This window comes from Orcinus orca, chromosome 10, assembly GCF_937001465.1.
Source record: "Orcinus orca chromosome 10, mOrcOrc1.1, whole genome shotgun sequence".
In the NCBI taxonomy this organism is placed as follows: domain Eukaryota; kingdom Metazoa; phylum Chordata; class Mammalia; order Artiodactyla; family Delphinidae; genus Orcinus; species Orcinus orca.
In genome coordinates this window covers 101,239,624-101,261,941 of record NC_064568.1, presented here as the reverse complement: position 1 = coordinate 101,261,941, position 22,318 = coordinate 101,239,624, and the positions used below count along the sequence as shown (strand labels likewise).

The window sequence follows — 22,318 nt, the reverse complement described above, 5'->3', positions numbered from 1 at the left end:
TTGGAGGAAGGAGACCAGGGGTCAGGGCCATTGTCGTCACATCATATCAAGAGCACACGCTCTCAGCATGACTTATCACTGTTGATGCTGACCTTGGTCATCTGGCTGAGGTTGTCTTTGTCAGGTTGCTCCATTGTAAGATGACTCTTTTCCCCCCTTTGCCCATACCTTCTTCTGGAAGGAGGTGGGTCTGGGGCATGACCTGGAAGGGAGAGCTGGCCTGAGAATGCCGGCTGCCCTAGGATTCTGCCACCCCTCTGTCCCCAGCCAGCCACCAGCCTCTGCTCCTGCCTCGGGGGAGCGTGGCTCCCTCCAAACCACCCTCCCACTCTGTGCACAAACACCACGGTCCCTGTCAGGGCCTTGTACAGCACCCTATTAGACAGGGCGTGCTGGCCCTGCCACGTCCCGGGCACACATGTATCGAGGACTGACAGGTCCGAGGTTGGTGGGACTCCACCCTGACACCGGAGAGGAAGGCTCCCCAGGTCCTCCTAGCCTTTGGAAGGAGGTTGGTCCCTAAGTGGGCAGTTCTATTCCAGCTCCTCGAGGGTGAGATGTGTCTCTCCTCCCCCATTTATTTATTTATTCCATCATTATTTACATCACTCTGGACTGACGGATATTCATTTTACACTTTGGGTTACAAAATGGACCTTATTTTGTTGCTCAGATTGTCCCCGCTTTAGCCACTGGAGGCTCCGTTATTTGTCCCCTGCGCCCTGTGACGAAGTCCACCAGTGAGCACTCCCTTACTTTCTGGCACCACAAGATGCCCAGGCTCATCTGATATGTTTCCTGTCCCGGTCCTATTTCTCCAAGGACCTCTGGCTCCTTTTACTGGAGGGTGGTGGTTAGAACTCAAGATCTGGCATGAGGTGGGCTCATTGGTACCAAGGTTATCTTTTTCTTTTTCCTTTTCTTTTTCTTCTTAAAAGGTCCTGTTGACTGACTGAGCGAAGAAATACTTGTGGGTCCGTCAACCCATATATATACAAATATCTAGAAGTACTGAATGTGGGGAATTCCCCAGTGGTTCAGTGGTTAGGACTCTGCGCTCTCACTGCCAAGGGCCTGGGTTCGATCCCTGCTCGGGGAACTAAAATCCCACAAGCCACGCAGTGCAGCCAAAAAAAAAAAAAGAAATACTGAATGTGAGTATGTGCTCCACCTGGCCATCCCTCCTCCCTCCCCACTGCGACCACTGATCTTTTTACCGTCTCTGTAGTTTTGCCTTTTACAGAAAGTCATACTACTGGAACCGGACAGTGTGTCGTCTTCTCAGACTGACTGCTTTCACTTAGCAATATGTGTGCATCCATTCCCTCCATGTCTTTTCATGTCTGGTTTGTTGTTCAGTCGATTCCAGGGGAGAAAAGTGAGCTGTGTGAATCCGTCACACCACCTAATTTTCTTCCCAACCGGAGCCTGACTCGCTCACTTTCTACAGAGCTGGGTTCATGTCTCAACCAGGTCAGACCTCCGTGACCACACCACGTAACACGGCAGCCCCTCGTCTTCACTCTTTCCTGGCTTCATTTTATTTTATTTTATCTAACATGCCTTTACTCTTATATATTTATCTTATTTAGTGTGTGTGTCTATGAGGGCAGGGATTTTTGCTGTTTCATTATTTAGCACCAGAAATAGTAACTACACACAGGAGCCCTCAGTAACTATCTGATGGGTGGATAAACCAAATGGACATCCCCTCCCAAAAATGTGTACCTGACTCCGTGCCTTTATGCCCCTTGGCTTTACAGCAAATCGACAGATTGGGATGGCGAGATGGAGCCCGGAGGTGTAAGGAAGTGGTACCTGCTCTCAGCTCTCTCTCCAACCACAAGCTCACCTGGCATTTCTCATTTAGAGATTAATTTTGCTGGTGTCTTTTTTCCCCATTAGAGTTTTGGTTTTCAATTTAAAATGTTTAAGGGGATACTTTTTAAATGTTTTTTCTTCCTTTTTGCTTCTTTTTTATTGAAGTATAGTTGATTTACAATGTTGTGTTAGTTTCAGGGGTACAGTGATTGCTATATATCTCTATATAAAGAATATATATATTCTTTTTCAGATTCTTTTCCATTAAGGTCATTACAAGTAACATGTTTTTAAATTCCTGGATGCTTATTGTAATGAGTCGGGTAATTTAGAGATATGTACGGAAGAGTATTAATCATCTTCTCCAGCCCCTGTACCTGGGCCACTGGAGCCCCTGCCCTGAGCACTCTGCTCTAGAAGGCTGAGCCTTACCACTGTCCCAAGGAGTCTCCAGGGCCAACAATACGTGCCCACCTGGAGTCTACGACTCTCCTTCAAGACCACACTCCAAGTACCGAGGATGCTAGAATTCCTTACCCAAGTGGCCCCAAGCCCTCTTCCAGGGCCAGCACGGGCCTCCTCTGGGGCTTGTCCTCCCCAGCAAAGCACACTCCTAGACCCCAGGAGCGCTTGTGGGGAGTGAGCAGGCCTCCTCAGGTGCACCAGGAGCTGGGGTGAAGAGCAGGGAGCCGACAAGGCCAAGCACCCATTTGTCCCCTCTCAGGCCACCACCTCTCAATGGTAAGGGCAGGCCTGCCTACCCTGGGGTGATCCCATCCCCCCGTTAACAATGTTAACCGTGTGGCTTGTAACCCTCACACCTTCCTCCATGGGTTCACAAACACACAGAAATATAAACACACGTGGAGGAGGTTTTCTTCCTCTTTCTCAGTAACTTTTCAATAAAAGTGGTATTCCAATATATAATATAATATATATCACGGTCATTCCCCCCTCCACTTATAGATCTAACTCATTTTTTTAATTAGTTTCAGGAGATGCCATAGAACAAATGTGTATTCCTTTATGACGGGACAGGCAGTGTTTCCTTTGCCTTCACCCCACCTCAAACGAAGCTGACATAATCTTGATACCTGCAGTCTTACATCCTGGTGCTTTCACTTTGAAAGCTATGGTTTGGATTCCCAGAAACAGGATTAGTGTTTCAATCAAAGGCTGTACACGTCACTTATCTTATAGCTCCTTCCAAACAGCTTTGGGAAATATGGACAGCAATTCATACCCACACTGGCAACGGATAAGATGCCCGTTTCGCCAATACTCCCAGCTCTTTGGGAAATATGGACAGCAATTCACACCCACACTGGCAACGGATAAGATGCCCGTTTCGCCAATACTCCCAGCTCTTTGGGAAATATGGATTGTCTCAAATTTTGCCAATTGGGTGGATAAAAACTGACATCTGGTTCACTTCACTTCTGTTTCCCTGACTGCGGTGAGACGCAGCTTCTTTTCAGACACTCTGGCCACTTGTATTTCCTCTTCTGTAAGTCGCATATTTATATCCTTTGCCCATTTTTATATTGGGATGTTTGCTTTCTCATATCAGATTTCAAACATTTATCAAATAGTAAACTTCTGTGGTTACAGGAATTATCAATGGTTTCTCCTGTCATCTATCAACTTTGATTAAGGTACATTTTCCCGTGCAGATATTTCCTCTCTTTTTTCATCTTTTTTCATCTTTTTAGATGCTATCTGGGTTTCCTATCTTATTTAAAAAGCAGTCTCTACCTGTCCTCCTAAATTTTATTCTCCTGTTTTTATTGTCATGTCCTTCTGTGCTCACTTCTAATAGAGCTACTGCAGGAAACAAGGAGCTCTGAGCAAGCATGGAGTCCCTGATTTCTGGACCTGAGGTCTTTTCTTCTGCTTCGGTTCAACATTCCCACTTAAAATTTCTTGTCTTCCAACAACTTCCTCTTAAAATGTCAGCAACCCTGCAGAAGTAACACTTCAAGGCCTTTTCAGCAAGTCAGGCTAGAGTTCATCAGAGCTTCCCAAGGACTGACATCTTGGGAAAGATAAAATGCCAGAAACAGAGAGAAGGAGGAAGAAAGGGGAGGCGTGATTGTTTCATTCACTTGGACTTCGATTCAAACAGCAGAAACAGATTGCGTGCTTCCTATGCATAAGACATAGTAGCAGAGCCTAGGAAGACTCAAGCCTCAAGGGACACAGCATGAGCCCCGTCCCCAAGGGTTTATCATGGTGAACAGGAAAGTGAAGCCCACACAGAAACACTACAGGGCAAGGCAGAATATCCACGGTCTGGACACAGGGCAGAGAAGGAAGGAGATCACTTCTCCTGGGGGATCAGAGAAAACTTCCAAGAGGGGGTGAATTTAAGTCGACTTTTTAATAATGGTTACAATTTTATCAGGTAGAAGATGAGGACTTTTGGAAGAAAATGACATAAGTGAGGACAGGAAAGTGGGAAAGGAATAGAGCATTTTTAGGTAAGGGACTAATCCTGTCTGACAGATAAAAAGTAAATATAGAGGAACAGCAAGAGATGAACCGGAAAGGCCGCACGAGTCCCGACCTCAGGAGGCTGGGAGGTTCGGCTGGACCCTGTGGGCACCCGAGGCACAGGTGCAGACACAGACAGACTGGCCTACTTCACCCCCCTGCTGGAGCTGGCCCTGCCAAGCACAAGGGAGCCTAAAGGATGCCCAATGCCATCTGATCTTCCAAATCCCCTGGGATCATCTTTAACGATGACCAAATTTATCGTATTTATCACACGCACTGGGTCTCGCTCCAAACCTCTAGAGTCTAAATCCCCCAGGGATTTTAATGATGTGACAGTTGGAAAACTTCTAGGTCTGGCTAAATCTGCTCCCAAAGAAAGTATAATCACATTTGTAGGATTCCCTGGAAATTATTTATGTTCCACCATCTCCTCTAGTCTGTCTTGTCTGCGAAAACGCAGCTCGTGAGTAGCAGAGACCTGCATCCTTGGCTGTCCAGCTTCTCTTTTCTCCTGGTAACCATCCCCAGATCCCCTAGAGATCCCCAGCACCCCATTCTCAGCAGCCACGCCTCCTCCCCAGAGCAGCTGGCAACCACCTTGCAGAGGAAGAGCCCACCGTGTAGGCAGCTGACTCGGGAAAGAAGTGACAGCAGGACTCAGGTTATATCATCTGAGGCTTGAATGAAGTCCCACCTGAAGCTGCCCCTCATGTAGTCTAGACTGCTTGCTTACACCAGCCAGCATATTCTCTGTCTTGCTTAAGCCTGTTTAGATCAGGTTTCTCGCCACTTGCAGCTGAAAGAATTATCGCTGATAGGAGGTACGAAGTCCTCCTAGTACAAAGAAAGCAGTCATCTTGTAAGGAAGATGTCCTCCTGAGACAGATGCAGACCACTGGCAACTTGGGTTCATCTGGAAAATTCTTTCAGGAGCTTCTAGAAACAGCAAAGAAAATGGCTTCTTTGTTAGGCCAAAGAACCACTCTCCTGATGAGGTAATAATTCCATCTCCCTGCTTGCTTGGATGCAGAGGTGACTTGAGAGTGCGTTAAAATGACACATTGTAAAAATTTTCCTTATATTATCTCAGCATAAAGAGTTTTGCAAAAGCAGGAAGAACTGTTGGGCTGGGAACTGGAAAGTCAGTTCCTCTACAGCCCCTCCGAAGGGACTGTCCCGTGGGTCTGTCAGTGTGTCTGTTTATGTGAACATCTGTCAGGCAAAGAATCTGCTAACTGGATAGAAGTCTGTTTACTTTTCCCTTTGAGACCTTGAGAAGCAACAAGCCTAGAAGAAACTTTTTAAATTTCCACGTCACAGGTGAGGAAAAGAGGACGGAAGAAAGAGAAAAATGAGGGAGAGACAGGACTCAGACGTGAGCGCCTGGAGAATCACTTTCTTTGTTCAAGCTTCAGAGAGACCCCCTTCCTCTCTCTGCAGACCACCCTCAAGGAGAGTTCACGTGATACACAGGTACAGATAAACATTCTACTCGATGAAAAATTCCTACATCAAAACGACTTTCATATTTGTGTTTTAATTTTAGGATTAAGAAGGTTGATGTATTATTATCCTAAAAAATTCACCTGTCCCGACTTGGTGCTTTCTGACCAACAATGTAAGACAAACCCATGATATATTACTGTCTGGACTCTACAGAATATTTCGAAATCCCTTAAAGTAGTATTTGTACTGTAAGAAAATTACCAGTGAATGTTTATTATTCCCAGGCTAATGTTCAATAGTGAACTTCACTTAAAGCTATTTGTAATGATGCAATACTATTTCTTGACATCCTGCAGGATCTCTATGAAGGCCAGCAAGTATCACCAGGGTTCAATCAATGACACCCTAACAAACCTTCAGGACTGAGAATCCCAAAGCCTGCTGAACATTTCAAAAGCCTCTACGTCTTCCAAGGGACCAGGGGAGAAAAGAATTGACACCAGGACCAGAATCTCATACGAGAGTCTACAAACTCCAAATCCAATCATTTGTCCATCAATTCATTCATTCAACAAATACCCGGCTCTTCCTGGGTGCCAGCCACAGTCTAGGCACTGGAGACAGAACAGCAAACAGGTCAATTAAGTTTCTGCCTCCAAGGAACTTCCAAATCCTAGAGAAACAAGTGAATGGAGAGATGGATAGAAACAAGTGAAAAATGGGTATGTAGTGTAAGAGTAATAGTGTATCATTTTAGGCAATGGTAAATGCTACTAAGATAGATAAACAACAAGGACCTACTACCTAGCATAGGAAACTATACTCAATATTTTGTGGGAATTCCCTGGTGGTCCAGTGGTTAGGACTCCACGCTGCTACTGCAAGGGGCACAGGTTCGATCCCTGGTTGGGGAACTAAGACTCCACATGCCACACAGCGTTGCCCCCCCAAAATTCTAATAACCTATATGGGAAAAGAATCTGAAAACATATATATATGTTTCTGAGAGGACACCTCAGTGTCCTCTCTCCAGCAGCCCTCTCCCAGAGACCCCCTCAGCTCTCTCCCACACCTGCAGTGGGCACGCACCCAGGAAGGAGGCAGGGTAGGGACGGGGCAGCTGAGTGTCGGGGTGCAGATCACACTCGATGGTCCAAGGTGGGGCTCGGGGCTGCCATTTGTCACAGGTTCCCAGGGACGCAGGAGGCTTCCCAGGTCCCCCTCTGAGGCGCTCTGCTCTGTGGGAAGCCAGGATGAGGTTGGCAGGGGAAAGATAATAAATATAGCCACGACTTACCGAGTGCCAGGCTCTGGGCTGAGGGCGGTATGCGAATAATCTCTTTTAATCCTCACCCAGCGCTGTTATTCTGCCTGTTTAACAGATGAGGCTTAGAAAGAGTGGGTAACTCGCCCAAGGCCTCACAGGTTACGAGCGAGCTTTGCACTCGACTGGCTCCAGTGCCCAAACTATTAAAAGAAATCTCAAGGGAATAATGTTCATAGGCTGATATAACCTGTTAGGAGCTGACAACTAGAGAAAAGGTCAAGAAATACAAAATACACCCAGGCTTCCCAACGTTTCACCACAAAGGGAAGAGTATATATGCAGCTGTAACCGGTTCCAACAGAATAATCTCGGGAATGCCACAAATTCTGAACCAAGCAAGATTAAAAATAGCTGTGACGAAAGAAAACAAGAAAGTTGACAGACACTTCGCTCTCGGCTTTGCATTTATTTACATGTTTATATTAAGATTAAAAATCCCCCAGATTAAAAAATTTCTCTTTTATTTCTAGTATGTTCGCACCCCAGGCTCTCAGTGGTGTCCTCAAAATATACACTAATTTGTCTAAACCCTTTGTCTTTTTTATGGATGGAGTGTCACAGACAAGCAGCTAAGATGGTTCACTCAGAGCACTACACAACTGCACACGCCACACGGGAGATGCTGAGATGAGACTGCGCAGTGTGGGATGACCTGGTATGATCAGCAGGAAAAAACGGTGAACAGAATTCTCCTCGCTGGGGCAGTATGCACACTGAAAATGAAATTATTTTATGGAATGAAATGAAAATGAAAATACTTTTATAACCAGTGCCACTCAAGGGAAAGCAACAATCTGGCTTAAATCCTTCATGAAAGGAAGTCAGCACTGGAGGAGATGTTAACCCAAACTCTTTCTTTTCCAGGGGGAGAGTCCCTTGAATGTGGCTGTACAGGGGTAAAGGCTCAGCCTGCATTCTCATCCCCGGCGCTGACATGCTCATTTCTACAGATTTCAAATCAGACCCCGAAGATCATCTAATGCGGTTAAATAATCTGGTGCCTGGACTCACGACTCCGAAATGAGAACGGGGGGAGAACTTATTCTTCCCCCTCGGTTGCCCTACCTCTCAGCTTAGCAATCCTCCAGACACCCATAAACATAATCCCGTGCGCTTCTGCTAATCACACCTTGCACAAGCGCTCTGCGGTGCTAACCCAGCCCTGTCCAACAGAAATATAACACAGGTCGGTGTGTGGTTTGAAAGTCTCTAGGGACCACGTTCAAAGAAAAGAAAAAGAAACAGATGAAATTCATTTTAGGAATATATTCAGCCCAATGTAAACAAAATACTACCATTTGAACACATACTCGATACCTCAAATTATTAATGAGACATCTTGCATTCTTTTCCCATGCTGAATCTCCAGGCCCCCGGTATGTCTGTTACGATGGCAGCACATCTGACCTTGGACTTGGCACACGTCAGGTACTTGGGAACCACATGTGGCCAGTGGCTGCCATACTGGACAGAGCAGGTCTAATCAGAGCTGGAGGATCTCTGGGCTGTCCTGTTATTTGTCTGCTCTTTCAGGGTTTTCTTCCTTGAAGGCAGACCGCGGGCTTTATATCTCTCTGTATACCCCACCTAATAGGCGCTCAATACAATGAATGAATGAATTTCTAATTTACCCTTTCATGCCCCTTAAATCATCCCTTCTAAAAATATCACTTAAAGATTAAAGCCTGCCAAGGGTAACATGTAATTTTTTTGAAATCTGAAAATAAGGGCCTTTTTTTTACATGCTAAAGAAGGCATACGGGTTTAATTTGGCAGAAATTCCCAGATAACCTTGGTGCCGAAGGAGGGCCCTGAAAGGCAGCACTGTAAATTCCTACTTTGACTTTGAAAAGTGAATGTGCCCCTGAGCAGCACACCGCCCAAAGCCGAGTTGCTCAGTTATGTTCAGACGGAAGCCATACGGCACCAGGCGCCAAACCAGCCCCATTCCTTCCAGCGGGACAGGATGGGGCGAGAAGCGGTGGGGAGGGACTCCTTCCCAGCCCCCGCCCCATACTCACACCCACAGCTGGAGTCCGTGGGCTCCTTTAGGGCGCCCGCCTGAACTGAGAGGAGGGGCCGGCCCTGCTCAGTGCTGGCCTCTGTCTCCATCAACGTCCCCTGCAGCTGGGGCTTCCGCTTGTCCTGCAAGGAACCTCTGAGGCCACGAGTCTGAGCAGGGCTCCTGAGGATGGACCGGCTCCCCTCCCTGCCAGCTTTGCCTCAGCTCGCACCTCCCAACGTCCAGGAATATTTCCCCAGCTCAAGGACCTGCCGTTTAAATCATCAGCTGAAGTATTGATTCTCTGGGCGGTGCTGTGCTGATGAGGGCTTCTCAGGATTCTCAGGATTCTCCTTCCCTGCCTCCCTCCCTCCCTTCCTCCTTCCTTCCTTCCTCTCTCCCTCCCTCCCTCCCTTCCTTCCTTCCTCTCTCCATCCCTCCCTCCTTCCTTCCTTCCTTCCCTCCCTCCCCCTCCCTCCTTCCTCCTCCCTCCCTCCCTTCCTTCCTCCCTCCATCCCTCCCTCCTTCCTCCCTCCCTCCTCCCTCCTTCTTCCCTCCCTTCCTTCCTCCCTCCCTTCCTCCCTCCCTCCCTCCCTCCCTTCCTCCCTCCCTCCATCCTTCCTCCCTCCCTCCTTCCTCCCTCCATCCCTCCCTCCCTCCTCCCTCCCTTCTTCCTTCCTCCCTTCCTTCCTCCCTCCATCCCTCCCTCCTTCCTCCCTCCCTCCCTCCCTCCTTCTTCCCTCCCTTCCTTCCTTCCTCCCTCCCTCCATCCCTCCCTCCCTTCCTCCCTCCCTCCTTCCTCCCTCCCTCCCTCCATCCCTCCCTCCTCCCTCCCTCCTTCCCTCCCTCCCTCCCTCCTTCCTTTCTCCCTCCCTCCCTTTCTCCCTTCCTCTCTCCCTCCCTTTCATGTAATGACATCCAGATCCCGTCCTAACAGATGAGCTGGGTGTTGCCCCACTGAACACTTTCCTCCCTTGGTTCTGACTCACACTCACTACCTTGTACTTTGAACTCAGCCTAGATTATCTGCCGCCTCAATCACTAAAAACAATCCAAATTCATTCCAATCTGGACAGCACTACCACCTCTCTAAAATCAGCTCTTAGGAGTACAGGCTTTCATAGTCCCGCCAACCACCCAAACACAACATAGGATGAACGCGGAAGCCCGGTCCACTCACTCTTCATTCTAAGGCCCTCGCGGAGCTTCCACTGCAGAAAAGGTTATGGAGAAGATCACAAGCACTGAAAGAGGCAGCAAGATAGACGCCAAGTTGGGAGAAATCTTCACTGACCTCCGCTGTCCAACTCTGAAAGCAGGGAGGACAGTAAAGTTTGAGGTCGTTCACTCGATCATTCCGCAGTGATGTGCCCGACAACCAACTGTGGGGTTGACGTAAAGTAGAGAGAAGAAAACAGACACAGGAGGCTTAGCTGTGAGATTATCAACTGGGCAGATTTTTTTAATGGAGCAAGAAGTAACCAGAAGTACTAGGGTGACTATTACAAAAGGCCATCATGACAAGTGTTGGCCAGGATGCGGAGAAACGGCAACCCTTGTGCGCTGCTGGTGGGAAAGTAAAGTGGTGCAGATGCTTCAGAAATTAGTCTGGCCGCCCCTCAAACCACGTAGGGTTCAACAATGCCACTACCAGGTACACCCGAGATAAACGAAAACGCACGTCCACACAAAAACGTGCATGCCAATATTCATAGAAGCTCCATTCATAATGGCCAAAAAATGGAAACAATCAATGTTCATCCACTGATGAATGGATAAATAAAATATGCTGTATTCACATAACAGACTAGTTGGCAAAACAGAAAAAAGAAAAAGGAATGAAGTAGTGATACTTAGTACAACATGTCTGAACCTTGAAAACATTGTTAAATGAAAGAAACCAGTCACGTGTTGTACGATTCCATCTGTAGGAAATGGCCAGAAAGGCGAATCTATAGAAACAGAAAGTAAACGGTGGCTGCTGGGGGCGTCGTTGGCGCGAATGGGAGTGACTGCTAATAGGGATGGCGTTTCTTTCTAGGGGGATGGGAATGTTCTAAAGTTAATCGTGGTGATGGCTGCGCAGCTGGGTGAATACACTGAAAACCATTGAACTGTACACTTTAAATGACCGAATTGTGTGGTATGCGAATTATATCTAAATTAATCTGCCCGGGCCTGTCCCCAGCATCCTTAGCAAATGGCAGAGCCGTCATCCAGGGACACACAGGGATTCCCGCTGAGGGGGGAGCCAAAGCAACGTTAACTGGGACGTAAATGTCAGAGTGTGACCTGTGGGGACAACCAGCTGGGGCCACCAGGCAGCTGCCACTAGGGACACATGTGAAATGTGAAGCGTTCAGCCCAGGGTCTGACACTCAGGAAGGACTCGATAAATATTAACTCTTGTTAAATGTCTTCTTAGTATCCTATTCTATGTCATCCTTAATTGTACTCCTCCCAACTTTCTAGCTCGCTTTGACCATAACACATGCACGCAGAGGCCCACACTATGGAAATCATGAATAGCCTTTTGAGCTCTATTTATGGTACGAAAAAAATTGTATTTTGTTAAAGGAGTTTTGAAACCACCAGGAAACACCTCATTTGGTGAGTGGGAGGATGGGCATGGTGTCTTCTCTTTCCCCAGAAGAAATGACAATAACCCTAAAGCAGGGTTCGATGTTTGGGGCTGGACAATTCTTTGCTGGAAGGGCCGTCCTGTGCCTCGAAGGATGTCTGGCAACGTCCCTGGTCTCTACCCATTAGATGCTAGTAGCAACCTGTCCCTGATTGTGACAATCAAAAATGTCTCCAGACATTGCCAAATGTCCCCTGAGGGGTCAGCCTGACCTCTTTTTCTGTCTCTGTCTCTCTGTCTCTGTCTCTCTCACACACACACATCTGTCAATAACCAGAGCCCCATAGGAAGGGATATGTGATAGTGAACTTTTTTTTTTTTTTTTTTTTTTTTGCAGTACGCGGGCCTCTCACTGTTGTGGCCTCTCCCGTTGCGGAGCACAGGCTCCGGACGCTCAGGCCCAGCGGCCATGGCTCACGGGCCCAGCCGCTCCACGGCACGTGGGATCTTCCCAGACCGCGGCACGAACCCGTGTCCCCTGCATCGGCAGGCGGACTCTCAAGCACTGCGCCACCAGGGGAGCCCTGAACTTTGAACTTTAACATCAGAAGGAGGTAGAAGGCAGGTCTCGGGCTTAACAGAGGCCCCCTCTCTGCCCTGCTGTCACATGTCTCCACGCCCTGCTCCTAGACCCTCCTCTGGACCAACTCCCCCAAACAAGCCTACAGTCTTTAGCTTTGATAATTAGATCTTTGCTCATCCATCCCAATTGTTACACGCCTGAGACCTTTACAAGGTTGGGATCTGTTTTGCTCGGGGAACGGAGGAGAGATCACACATGAAAGGAGCCTGGTAGGTGGGCGTGTGTGGGCAGAAGCGAGGAAGGGGAAGAGGAGTGAGCTGCCATCTATCTGAGTAGCTATTTCATCTATCAATCTCATGTTCCCAGTTTCTTATTCATTATTTCCTTGAATTTCCACAATAATCTTGCATAATAGGTAGCATTCCCTTTTTTACACGTGGAGAAATTGAGATTCAGGGAGGTATTTTAGAAGGTTACCTGAAAATACGGCCACCAAAAATTCCTCTCACTCCTGACGTGCACACTACAGCTACACAAACACAGCTACTGTGGACAACTGTGACCGGTCTTATTCCAAGCTCTTTGTGGTACTATTTAGTTTTCTGGCCACAGTTCTCAAGGTGCAATGGTACCTGAGAAAATTTCAAGTGAATACAGATGGGCATCTTTAAAATTATTTGAGAGTCTGTATTTATTTTAAGGTGAAAAAAAAGAGTACATCAAATCTGTCATTTCATAGGTATTTTTACTTAGGAGCAGGGTAAGATAGATAATGCCAGTTTAAGTTTAAAAGTTATTAAATTCCAGAAAACTATGAAGTAAATGATAGTGTCGGTGATACGAGCATAAGGTGAGCCTCAGTGCCCAAGGTCTGGGAAACACTGAGATCCCTGTCACCATCCACACTTTCCAGAGGGAGAAACTGAGGCTCAAGGGAAGCGACAGAACTTGCCCAAGTTCACACATAATTATGTTGGCAGGTTTGATGACCTTGTTCTTGAACCATGACTAATATCCCTAACTTTACATTTGAGAATAACTGTGATACGGTTTCTAGTACTTTTGGTAAAATCATTTTCTTTACACCTATAATTTTTAATTATAGATCCTTTTTTATATAGATATAAACATAATGTTATAATTTACATAAATACAATTAAAGGCCCAATTTCCTAACTAATACTTTTGGAGGAGCTTTGTGTGGTGTCTCTAGGGAACCCAGTGTCTTCTCCTCAGACAATACCTAACAAATAGTTCACAAAGGCCTCTTGACGTCTCTCAGGGCTGGTTTCACAACAATGGCGACAGTTAGGAAGAATTTCTTCAAAATTAGAACAAATTCTGGGAAACAGAGGACAAACTAGGGGAACTAGTTTGTAATACAGCTGATGTAATACAACATGGGTCTAAGGGGGGAATATAAATTATAGTAGAATAAATAAGGTGTTCTCTACTTTATTTGGAAGTAGAGACTTATGAACATAATATGCAAATTTGTGCCACATACATGCAAATTTATGCCCCAATACTGCACATCTGTCTTCTAAGCCAAGTCCTCTGGAAACAAATACACATATATGTCTATGCATAGTTTCTGCTTTAACTAGGCTGCATTTCTGTCATACGTCCAGGTTTTCCCATATGTGGCCTCGCCAGCTCGTCCTTCACAGAGAGCTAAAGGCAATGCAAGCACCTGTGATGGGGTCTGAGTGACCAGAAGACCACACACGGCTGGAGGTCTAGAAACGCTGGACAGTCCCTGGCAGTGAGGCTCTAAACTCAGAGATGGATGACAAAGCAAGGTCACAGAGCCAGCCCTGTCCGTGGAGCTTCTTTGGGAGTAGATAGATGCCTTCTGTCTGTCCAGACTTGTTTGTGTACTATTCTGTTTGGAGGAGAGAGAGGGAGGAGATAAGGGTTCAAGGTCCCTTGGCCTCTAAGAGTGGCTGAAGCCTCCAGATTAATCTGTTTTCCACGGGTGGGTTAATGAACCCAGGACTGATGTACACCCTCCTGGGTATGGGGGGTGGAGCAGGGCAACTCAGGAGGGTGGGGGGAACATTTCTGTTTCCAGTTCTTTGTGTCTACTGTATCATTATAGAAAAGAAATGCAAACTTACAACAGCCTAAAGTAATTATGAGTGGGGAATATGTAAGAGGATAGGACGTCACTTGTCCTCTGGGCAGTGCCCTGCTGTATTTCTACATGTGACGTGCTATAAATAAAGCCCAAACCAAACCATAAAACTTGAAGGAAAAATGGGGAGGAGAAAGCTGTTGTTCATCTCTAGAACCACCCTGGTGCACATGCAAAACAGATGAGCTGAGAGACACCCAACTCAAAATCATCTCTTCATAATGGAAATCTAAGAACGGTTTCCAGATGGAATCTGAGATACACAGCTTATCATTATTTCAAGGAGCAGGCCTGCTTCTGACCACATCCAAATGAACCACTGATCCACAAGTCTATGCATGGGCAAGTTTGGCTTTTTCAGTTTGCCTGGGACGTTCCTGGACCTGCCACTGTGGTTCCTGGGCTCTCCCCGAGCTAGTCACTGAGATTACGCTGATCGACTTGGAAGCAGGCAATGTTTCAGGTGCATGACCATTCCTAACCCTTTTCTGCCTCATCTTATTCTCCCCAGGCTTGCCAGGTGGAATAGGAAATTATATCAAAACGTCATGATGGCATCTTTACAGGGTTAGTTTCCCTCTTCCTCTGTGATCCTGAAAGTACAGAAAACCCTAAGCAGTGTAATTTAAACCGGTAAGTAGGGCTGGAAATTTCGAAGAGGTTGAGCACGGAGAGAATGTGAAGATTTGGCTGCAAGGAACGGAAAGTTCAAAATGACAGTGGCTCAAACAAATAGGAGTTTAGAGCTCTCTCCTATTAAACCACGATGGAGGTAGATGGTCTACAACTCAGAGAGCGTGCGGGGGCTCAGGCTCTTTCCATCTCGCCCCTCCAACGTTCCCAGCAAGTGGTCTCCATAGCTTGTCCAGGATAACTGCTTGGATTCTAGACATCACAACCACATTCCAGACAACAAACATGATAGATGGTTCTTAATAATGGGCCCCAGTGAATCGGGCCTCCTGTGCCTGCACACTTTTGCAATATCAAGGTCACTGCCTCTTCTTCTATCAAGACATGGGTTCTATTTCTCCACCCCTGAATCCAGGTTGACCGATACAATTTGGCGGAAGTGACGTGTGCATTCCAGAGCCCAGCCCTTAAGGGGTCTTGAAGCTTCCTCTGTCTCCCTCTGGAAACCTTGATACCCATGTTGTGATAAAGTCCATCCAGCCTCTGGGAGAGCAAGACACCTCGCAGAGAAGAACCAAGGAACCTCAGTGGCCAGATACGACCACGAGGCCATCTCAGGTCCCACGGCCCAGCTGGGATGTCAGCGGAGACCAGCATGAGAAACCTCCCAGATTGCCAACCCCCAGAGTCATAAAAAATAATAAACTGTAGTGGTTTTAGTCGCTAATTTTCCGAGTGGATTGGTTCACAGCAATGGATAACGGAAAGAACAGTAAGCAGAAGAAGCAGAGATAAAAAGCATGTGCAGGGCTTCCCTGGTGGCGCAGTGGTTGGGAGTCCGCCTGCCGATGCAGGGGACGCAGGTTCGTGCCCCGGTCTGGGAGGATCCCACATGCCGCAGAGCGGCTGGGCCCGTGAGCCATGGCTGCTGAGCCTGCGTGTCCGGAGCCTGTGCTCCGCAACGGGACAGGCCGCGGCAGTGAGAGGCCCGCGTACCGGGGGGGGGGGGGGGAGAAAAAAAAAAAGCATGTGCAGTGTCATCTTTGATGGAACTTTCCATAAGCTTCCAGGCAACACTGCTGTCTGTCTTTTTGGCCACAATCAGCTGCAAGGGAGGTCGGGGAGCGTGGTCTTTATGTGGACAGCCTGGGGCCCAGCTATCAGCAGGTGGATCAGTGACTAAGGAAGAACTGCTATCAGGGTAAACTCTGAGACGGAGGCAAGATCAGGAAACCAAATGCACAGCACTTCTGACGACTACCACAGGTTTTTAAAAGTTAGAAAGGTAACCTGCACATTCTTCTTCCTTTTAAACTTAAAATTCTCGCCAGCTCAAAATAAGAGAAGGGAAATGAGAACACCTTGCGAAAACATGCTACACCTCCGAGACAGAAAAGTCCATCTGCTGTGTGTTTGTGCAGGTTTACCGTCTGCCCAACTTATCTGGGCCCTCTGGGGGAATAGTAATAAAGGATACACATCTGCCCTCAGAACGCTTATGGTCTACTTAGAAAAGCAATTTCTGTGGCATCTCAGAACAAAACCCCAAAGAACGTCCTCAGAGTTGCCGGGAGTTGTCCCCAGTTCTCCTGTACATGATGGGGGAGGTTCTCTCTTTATAAGTAACGTCTGCACAGGCCCTGTTTACTACGACAACTGGAAGATCCCCTAACTTACTAGGCACCCCCTAACTTTGGGAAATGTGAAAACTTTCCAGGGGGTACCTCTTGGATAGTCTTAAGAGAATCATGTTCTAGATTTTCGTTCTCCACATGTGCACTCTCCTAAAGTGGTTGCGGTGAGAAGGTGCTGGAGTTTGCAAAAGCCTTTCTCCCATTTTATAAAAGAAAGGCTCACCCCTCAGCCCTCCTACATCTTCCCGTGGCTCATTATCCTGTGACGGGAAAACTCCAGGGCAGCCAACCAAAGGAGAGCCTCCTTTGATGAATAATAATGGCCCTGCTGACTCATAGGGCTTTTGGGTTTTCCCTGGTTTGCACCTTTGCTTATTTGCTTGTTAAGGGAAAGCCTGTTAGTCAAACCAGGTACTTGGCCTGTGTTGGGATGTCTGAATTCAGTTAGATGGTCAGGGGTGGGGAACTAGAATAAAAACAACTTTTCATCAACAAAGTCACCTCTTCCACTCTCTCACCTCTGTCAAAGAAAGGGAGAAGGAGGAAGTGGGGGGAGGGAGAAAGAGAAAATTCACCATTCTTAGGTTAGTCCTATAGGCGCAAATCAAGGAGAACATCTGTAAGAATTTTTAATGCTAAAAAATACTTTTCTTCCTCACATTTTTAAATATAAGAAATTCTTTGCCGCTATTCCTAAAATTCATCCCTAGGAGGTGTCATTAGCTGAGAAGAAAAGCACATTCAAATAGCTAAACCATGCAGCTATTGGAGTTTTATAATTTTAGTCATATGCTGGTCATTTTAACTGTAACAGGAATGTTTTAAACAATTTCTAAAATTTTCAAGACACCTTAGCAAAAGCCCTGGGATGGAAGTTTCCTGTGATTTCTTTCAGATTTGGTGTGTTGTTTAATAACATAGTTTAAAACCTATTTTTATCAATTTTATCATTAAAATCTTATTCCAGGAGAGGAAATATTTTCTAACTCATTCTAATAGGTCAGCATTACCCTAATACCAAAACCAGAAAAGGCGTTACAAGCAAACTACAGACCAATATCTCATATAAATATAGATACAAAAATCCTCAACAAAATATTAGCAAATTGAATCTAACAATGCATAAAAAGAATTATACACCCAACCAAATGGGATTCATCCCAAGGATGCAAGGTTGGTTCAACATTCAAAAATCACTTAATGCAATCATCAACAGAATAAAAAAGAAAAAACATCACACAATCACATCAATAGATACAGAAAATCATTTGATAAAATCCAACACCCATTCATAATAAGAAAAACTCAGTAAACTGAGAGTAGAAGGGAACATCCTCAACTTGATAAAGAATATCTACAGAAAGCCTACAGCTAACATCATAATTAATGATGAGAAACTAGCAGCTTTCCCACTAGAATCAGGAACAAGGCAAGGATGTCCCTCTCACCACTCCTCTTCAACACTGTACTGAAAGTTCTAGCTAATGCAATAAGATAAGAAAAGGAAATAAAAGGTACCCAGATTGGGAAAGAAGCCATAAAACTGTGTTTGTTCCCAGATAACATGGTCATCTATGTAGAAAATCTGACAGAACTGACAAAAGAAAAAACCTCCTGGAACTAATAAGTGATTATATAACAAGGTTGTAGGATAAAAAGTTAATATATAAAAGCCAATTCCTTTTCTATATATCAGCAATAAACAAGTGGAATTTGACATTAAAAACACAACACCATTTATATTAGTACCCCAAAATGAAAAACTTAGTATAAATCTATCAAAATATTGCCCTTGTGATGTGACTGTGTGAGTCTGTCTCTTTCCCCATCCCTGAGCCTGGACTGGCCTTAGAACTTGCTCTGGCCAGTGGAATGTGGCAGAAGTGAGAATGAGTCAGTTCTGAAGTTGGACACAAGAAGCTTTGTTTGGTCACACCCACACTCTTGGAACCCTGCCCGACTGCCCCATGAAGAAGCCCAGGCTAGCCCACTGGAGACTGAGAAAGCACAGGCAGCAGACACCAGACATCCCAGCTGACCAGCTGGCTGCTGGTTTGTGCACCAGCCCAGACAGATCAGCCACCAGCCCTTCTAGACCTGAAGAACCACTCAGTCGACCACCCACAGACTCCCGAGCTAAAAGAATGCTCACTGGGGGGCTCTGATAGCTTGTAATTCTTGAGGCAAGAGTAAGCTGATACACCTTATTTTGACAAATTCTCTACTATCTATTTTGGTGCTAATTCAATCCACAAAGAAAATAAAACACTTTTTTTTTTTTTTTTTTTTTTTTTTTTTTACCATTTAGCAACTTGTCACGGGAAATAAAATACAGGTGCAATTTACATACATAGATTTGATTGAGATAATTATGAGACCAATAAAAGACTTTCAAGCATAAAAATGTATTACATTAGGATAAAAATGTGTGCAGAATAGAAATAGGACTGCAAGGTGAAAAAAGGAAGATGAAAAATGTCTGAATGTTAACAAGAAGTGTTAACATAGTGTAAAATGTGACAATTATCAAATCGTTACAGCACTTAAATTCCATTTGGTCTATTTTTTTTTTTTTCTTTTTTTTTTTTTGCAGTACGCGGGCCTCTCACTGTTGTGGCCTCTCCCATTGTGGAGCACAGGCTCCAGACGCGCAGGCTCAGCGGCCATGGCTCACGGGCCCAGCCGCTCCGCAGCATGTGGGATCTTCCCCAACCGGGGCACGAACCCGCGTCCCCTGCATCGGCAGGCAGACTCTCAACCACTGCGCCACCAGGGAAGCCCTGTTTGGCCTATATTTTAAAGTCTTGTCATAGTTTTACTTTAAAGAGCCAACCTTTTACAATACGCCAAAACTTACATCCTTGACAACTATTTAAACTTACGATAAAAAAAATTTTAGATGTTGAGTTGTAAATGTTGTGGACGGTTTTTGCAAAATTCCTTCAGGAGGTGTACAAGTTAAAATTCTTGAAAACCACTATTCCAGAAAAACCACTCAAGTAGTTTCTATTTAACAGGTGAAATGGGCTGTATCTATTGTGTATTTCGCGTAGTTCCCTGTGCATATGTGTAAGAATAAGTTTATATACATTCTTACGTGTGCATGCATATAGATTTACATTCACGTGCAACTTTATTCAAAGAGGTGGTTTTCTGCTTAAATGTATAATTTCTCTGTGACCAGTCAGCCATAGCTTTTTGTTTTCTTGAAGAGAGATGGAATGACTCCTGGTCCAGGAAAAGGAAGCACATAGGTCCCCTGCTGAGAAGCAGAACAAGATATGGAAAGAGAAGTAGGTTTTCCTTCAGAAGATGCTGGGACCCATGGGAGAGAGCGCAAGATCTCAGACAGTCAGTTCACAATATCAGGCAACCAGTGTTAATTTGTGTGTGGTGGTGAACAAGACTGATAAAGTCCCCTACTTTTAAGGAACTTAGATTCCAGTAGGTGTCCAGAAATCACAAACAGAGACATGCCAACAGTTCTGGAAGCCCGGCCGGAGGGACACCAGATGCAAGTTAGGGGGACTTTGTTGTCTTGTTTTTGCAGCTTCATGCCTCCAGGCCCCTGCACATGCTGTTCTCTCTGCCCAGAACGTTCTTCCCTTTTCTTATTACATTTCATCTTACCTACTGGCGGAGATAACATATTTACATAGTTCAAAAATCAAAATAATAAAGAATGATTAGGAAGAGTGGCTCCCACCCTGGCCTGGTCCTCTGCCTTCCTACTGGTGGGGGGGCGGGGGGGTGTCATTTCTATTAGTTCCTTGTTTATGTTGCCAGTCTTTCTGCAAATACAAGGAAATATGGATGTATATGCCCCCAACTTTCCTTACACAAAACATAACCCACTATATATGCTCACTGCTTTTTGCTTTTTTTTTTTTGCTTAACAGTATATTCCGGAAGCCTTGTTCTATCAGAGCACTGATGACAACCCTTTCTTTTTCCAGCTGTATACTATTTTACTGCAGGGATGTCAGTAGATTACCCAGCCCTCTATAGATGGACATATGGGTTCCAGACTTCCGCTATTACAAACGATGCTGCCGTGAATAACCGTGTTCGCACATCCTCCCATACATGTGCAGACGCCTCTGGGGGATAAATTCCCAGAAGTGCTGCCCCACCTTTTCTTCCTGGCAAATTCTTACTCATCTTCTGACACCCACAGCCCAGGGAGACAGACATAAGAAGAGGCATGTCCAGAGAGCTGCAGGAAGCATATCTGCCTTCTCCACAAAGCTGAGAGCATCTTAGGGCATGCATCCCTCATTTGCCTTTAAATTCCCATGAATAAATAAATGAACGGATGATGTTCAGACTTCGGTTTCTTAAGAAACTCGGGAAGACAACGCCTACCAGAGAAGTGTACTCTTTCTCTACGTACAAATTCCTGCTCATCATTATGAAATTTATATCTATATACAGTCTAAACATTAATAACCAGAGCAGTGAAGGGACTCAGAACACACAGCAAATTCCAACGACCCACTCTTCTAGAAACGATTAATTCCTCAATCCAAACCTTAAGGGAGATTGTCTTAAGAAAAAATCTTGAATATGCATGCATAAATTGCATTTTGACTGTTCTTATATTGTTTCTTTTTGTCTTTCTGGAGCATTACTGGAAGTTATCAAATGAGCAAGTAAATGAGGGAAAGCACACCTAGCACAGCTCTGTACTTGCCTCAGTGTATGGAGATGCAAAGTATGAGCAAAAAATGTGTAGACTCTGTCTACCGACGACAATGGACAGCATGCGTCAAACATTTACCGTGTGTCAATCTCCTGTGCTTTCAGGTGTGTCCTCTCAGTTAAACCCCTTCAAAAACAAAAACCGCACAGTTGTTACTATTATTATTCCCAGTTTATAAATTTAGAAACTGAGGCACAGAGAGGTTAAGAAACTTAAGGGCACGTAGTTAGCAACTAGTGGAGCTGGAATTTGAAGCCAGGCAATCCAACTGGGGAGTCCACGTCATTCATTTCAGTGCTGTTCCTTCGTGTGTCCTTTACATAAATAAAGAATAAAGGTGGACTTCCCTGGTGGTCCAGTGGGTAAGACTCTGTGCTCCCAATGCAGGGGGCTCAGGTTCGATCCCTGGTCAGATCCCGCATGCATGCCGAAACTAAGAGCTCTCATGCTGCAACTAAGAAGCCCACATGCCACAACTAAGAGTCCACATGCTGCAACTAAGAAGTCCACATGCCACAACTAAAAGATCCCACATGCCGCAACTAAAGATCCCACGTGCCACAACGACGATCCCACGTGCCTCAACTAAGACCCAATGCAGCCAAAAATAAAGAAAGAAAGAAAGAAGAATAAAGGTAACAATATGGGGTTGCAGTAATGGTCATAGCCATCAGGAATGCAGGCTCCTTATCAATACAGAGCTTCTACCTCATGTCCCAAAATGGCTACTGAGCTCCAGCCACCACATCCACATTCCAGCCTACATAAAGGAGGAAGGGGAAATAAGAGTATACCCCTCCTCTCTTTACTACTGCTTCCCAGAATTTGAACGTGATACTTCCGCTTTTACTCCATTGGTCACAATCCACAACTGCACTCCCTGGCCATACCTAGTTCCAAGGAAGGTTGGGGAAAGTAGCCCTTGTTCTGGAAAGGCATGCTAAAAATGTTGGGGT

At 45.7% G+C, this 22,318-nt stretch overlaps 1 long non-coding RNA gene across 2 annotated transcripts in view; it reads right to left on the bottom strand.

The window, feature by feature from the left end:
• Positions 1–22,318, bottom strand: part of LOC117197077 (uncharacterized) — a 177,432-nt gene that overhangs the window by 154,231 nt on the left and 883 nt on the right. The window lies entirely within an intron of this gene.